This window comes from Penaeus japonicus, unplaced genomic scaffold (assembly GCF_977035675.1).
Source record: "Penaeus japonicus unplaced genomic scaffold, GWHDUDI00000001_assembly GWHDUDI00000021, whole genome shotgun sequence".
In the NCBI taxonomy this organism is placed as follows: domain Eukaryota; kingdom Metazoa; phylum Arthropoda; class Malacostraca; order Decapoda; family Penaeidae; genus Penaeus; species Penaeus japonicus.
Genome location: NW_028234423.1, coordinates 19,615,301 through 19,620,300, shown reverse-complemented (window position 1 = coordinate 19,620,300; position 5,000 = coordinate 19,615,301). Strand labels below are relative to the sequence as shown.

General features: G+C 33.0%; 1 protein-coding gene across 1 annotated transcript in view; it reads right to left on the bottom strand.

The window, feature by feature from the left end:
• Nucleotides 1–5,000, bottom strand: part of RhoBTB (Rho-related BTB domain containing) — a 50,694-nt gene that overhangs the window by 1,175 nt on the left and 44,519 nt on the right. Inside the window, exon 15 of the mRNA XM_043025913.2 lies at nt 1–5,000. This exon is cut by the window's left edge and continues 1,175 nt beyond it; it is cut by the window's right edge and continues 330 nt beyond it. The gene's annotated coding sequence lies outside the window, so the exon portion shown is untranslated.

Genomic DNA, 5,000 nt, shown 5'->3' with positions numbered 1-5,000 from the left:
AAGATTACTTGTCATAAAAAGTGTAAACTACTCATACTCTACAAACCTATGATGATCTGAAGTGATTTGTGATGAAACTAGATGTGAACCACTTATGAGCTACCATTTATGTGCAACACTTTAGATAAGTGCCAATGACAGGAACAGACTAAACACTGCTGTATTAAAATAAGTGGTTCTCACCTACATGTAATATGAACGACGCGTTTACAATGCTCAGTACTACTTTGGGTCTGGCTAAGTGCTCTAATTCTGATCGTTTGTAAGCCCCTGCACCTGGTTCACAGCTGTTCTCATTACTATGATATTTATTTTCATTTGTTTTTTCTGCAACTTAGGTCTATTAATTTCTCATTTTTATATTATTATTTATAAAAAATGTCAAGCTTTAGTGCATATGTTTCATTAAACTTGTCCAAACTAAAGCAAATACTCCAAAGCAAAAAGAAAGTATGACTTTTTAAGACTTGTTAGGCCAATGTTGAACAGCTTACTATAAGTATTTTCTCAAAACAGGGCTGAAGTCGAGTCAAAACGTCTTGTGAGTTGTCACAGTCTGCAAGAACTGTTTAGGCATATTCTATTCTCTTACAAATGCAACAGTTACACTTATGAGAATTACATTTAACTTTTTTCTCCTTATTATAAATCCTAGTGTTTCTTTACCTTTCCTGGCTGAAAGTTACTCTACCCATTTCAAGACACAACATTATATTGACCTTACAATATGTAACTTGTTATATACGGTGTAATGAGTAGTTTATACTGAGTAACAAGGCCAATGTATATACTTTTATACTGATATTCACAATAAAAGATTATGTCAATAAAAATATTACTATTGATATATTGCAATGATCTGTTTCACTAAGAGAATGTTATGACTGCAAAGGAAAAGGTATTTTTTTCAATTTTCATGTAAGTTGAATAAATGGTTATGCTGAATCATGCTATAATGTCCTGCATGTTTTTTGTTTTTTTTTGGCTAAAAGTTGTTTGCTGTGCAAGATTGGATTTACATGACACTTTTATTTGAATACTTTATGCATGTTAAAGGTATATCTCATCACAGAAATACTTCTTATTGTTGAAAATGATTATGTTCTTGTATTGGCTATGTGTAGTGGATGATCATTGTCAAAGTGAGATGAATTTTCTTTTATTGATATTGAGGTCTTAGTTTTCAAACATGACTGGAATTTTAAAACAGAGCTGTCATATACACCCATGCACACACACTAACATATGCACACAATCACACACACACATGCACATGCATACAAACACACACACACACACACACACACACACACACACACACACACACACACACACACACACACACACACACACACACACACACACACACACACACACACACACACACACACACACACACACACAACACACACACAACACACACACAACACACACACACACACATACACACACACACACACACATGGATTTTTAATTAAAAATTTGCCGCCTGAAACAATTGTTGTAAATGGTATTTGCATTAACATTGTTTAAGTATCTTGGATAACTGCCATTACATCTAATACAGATGAACACTTGCTCAACTTTACTATTCAAAACCTTAACAAATTTTAATGGTGTTTTTCATATGTTGGTATTAATTCTTATGTATTGTTAATGATAAAATATATCAATCTATCTAAAGAGGTATATGTAATCTATTTTGTATATCAGCTTTGGTATGGCTTTAGTAAAATTACAAACACAACAGAAATGCTATTACAGTGAACTGATACATTTAGGTTGATTTTTGCATATCACCAATACTCACCAATATAACCATAGAATATACAATGGTTTGAATTTACTTTATCTGTGCATTGTATGTACTGGTTTGTTTTGCACTTCACTTCAACACTGTTATTCAGTATATATTCATAAATTTCTTATTTAGAACATGGCCAGTACACTGTCTTCACACCTAGTCTTCATCTGAAAATTAAATTGTTAACATTAAACTTTGGCATTTGTCAACCATTCTGCTTAGTCCTCAGTCAAGCTTTGTTTGGTTGTTAACATTTAGTAAAACATTTCACCTTAACTTTACAAAAGCATGGCCTTACATACATTTCTTTCTTTCTATCTTTTTTACCTAATCTTCAGTGTAACCAGACATTCAAGCTTGGTCCCAAACTATAGCAAAACTTCAGACTTCAGCTTGGTCCTTAACTATACCTCTATCCTGAACTCTAGCTTGAACCCAAACTAAGAGCACAATGCTTTGATTCCTTAACCAATGTAGATTTAAACCTTTTACTAGGTTACCCTATTAACCAAAAGCCTTCATTGTCCACATACAATTCAGTAAGCCTAATACCTGTATGGTTCTACATGTCCAACTCATTGGACATAATATTACCATAGTCTTACAATTTAAACCACTTACTATTTGCTACGTTTCTTTTTATCCTTCTATAGCTTGAATTCAAACAAATTTTGCTCTTTGTTTCAGCTTAGCTCTGTATAGCATAATGGCACTGTTTCTTGTACATCACTATATTCATACTCTTTCCACTTGAGTTCATGATCACTGCATAGCTTGTATTTTGGTTTAGAGCAATACTCTTAGTTCTTAGCCGAAGGATCAGTCTTTTTATATTGTTACAAAACGTGTTGACTTTTTCATCACATCTCCTTTTCTCAGCTTCTCACTGTGCACTTAATAGTTCCGTTTGAATGAACCCACTTCAGCCGTCCCTGAGATGTCAGTTTAACTACATATGTTTGTTTGGCCTAGTGATTTAAGATTATGTTTCCTAGTACGTTTTCTTATCATGATAAATTTCCTCCTTGAAAGAAAGCAATGCAATACAGTTTAAACCTCTTACTTTAGTAAAAATTTACACAAACTTTACTTAAGACAAGCTTGCCTCCTACATCAGTTTGTTTCTACACTTTGGCAAATCTTAACCTCCCAGCTTGGGATACTTATTTTTCTAAGTTTAGTTTATGCTACTGCATCTCATCAGTACACCTGACCTACATCAAAGCTTGATCACACAATTATGCTCAAGTGCTTACAATTTAAATGGCATATCCAATGCATACTTTCTGTCACTGCTTACATTTGGTCTATGTCTACGATATAAATGTGTTTGGTATTACGACTGGCATGTTACACCTAATGCTCATTTTCACAGCAATTTTATCTATACTTGTGCTTGCTTTGCACTGCATATTAATGATCTCTAGCTGGTTAACACTGCTTCCAGGCCTGCCCTCTTATCTCCTGGATGATTTTCACTGCTCTATATTATTTTTTTCCGAACAAAGCTGACTTAAAGGTTGTCCACACTCCTTCTTTTTCTAACGTTTAGTGGAGGAGGTTGCTGTGAATATTCCAGTACTAGTCTGTATACTACTCATATGTACTACTGATTAACTCCATTCATATGTGTAACTGTCGCACAAGATGTTAAAAAATTCTTACATATCAATCTTATAACCTCGGTAATTTCCTTTATTTCTTTTCAGTATCAAGTTTTGCACTTATTTTTATCTCTATAGACAGAGAACAGCGAAAGCACAGTTGATTGTATAAATGGTCTAAACTGTTTGTATCACCATTACTAAATTCAGGAAAGTGATGTACACAACGTTAATGCACAGGAAGTGAAAATGACCTTATCAATTACAAGTCTGGCAACAGTTATCAGCCTCTCAGCTCTCTTAAAGATCATCATTGTCCCACACTATATTTATGAGGAACTGTGCTGAGGGAATGCTGTGTTAAGAGCCTACTGACGAATGGTTGACTAATTCTTGAGTACGGTTTTGTCTCAAGAATATATCAATGCATTTTAAATGAGACAATTTTCAATCTGCTTTGTCCAGGTTTTGCTTTAGAAAAATTATACACACATTCTGAACAATAAAAATAATGGTTTTGAAGCCACAAGAAATGTAAAACATTACTTTATTCTAAGATATAACAAATTACTGCAAAACGTTTCATCTCTTAATTCATGTTTCTGTACCATGATATTCAAAGAAGTGATTATCTGTGTATGTTGTTAATATAGGTAATGTCTAGATACAATTAGAAAAAGGAAGTGAACACAGAATGCAGTTATTTCTGACTGGCCTTTACATATTGTGTATAGTGTTCATGATATGGAATAACTTACAGAATGGAAATAGTGAATTAGAGTATGATAAAAACATATGAGTTTAAGTGAAAATCATATGAATTCTGAAATTAGTATCCTCTAATGAGTCTTTCTTAATTTTTGTACTTTGTTAAATGTCTCGCATAACACAGTGTTATCATTTCATAGTAAATTAGCTAAAACCATATAAATACTAGATAATTAAGCCAACAAAACTACTGGAAAGTCATTTGCATTGTAACTCATTTTACACTAATATTTAGATCACATTTAAAATATTTTTTTTTCAACTTGACAAAGGACACATTAATGAGTGATATTGTTTTAAAAAATCTTCCTCTGTTTGCCATTTCTTTCATGTTTTCTAACACAGATCATACTTTGTTTCAGATTCAGTAGGTCTCTTTATTGAATTTTTTGTATATGAAATTCTCTGGAATTATCAAGAAAAGGTAAAAAACACATGAGTATTTCTTATCTTATTTGCAGACAGCCTTCATGTCATTTTTATGGTGATTCCCTGTAATTACCTTGAGCTCAAATCCTGCACAAATTGTGGCAGATTCCTGACTTTTGTCATCAATGACTCTTACAAACTATTTAATCTAACCATAACCTTCTAGAGTTTCTCTTCCAAGTTTATTTTCCCTGATATTTAAACTAATAATTCAAAGTGTCTTCTTTTAAAGGCTAAGTAAAACTGTTTCCAGACTATTTATTATGACCACCTTCAGGCACATTGCATCCTTTCACCCTTCTGTAGCTTATGGAGTTCGACCTGTAAACTCTTAGATATTTTGTGCCATATAGAGTTTGATCATCTGCCAACACCCTCTATGTACTGACCTTTTT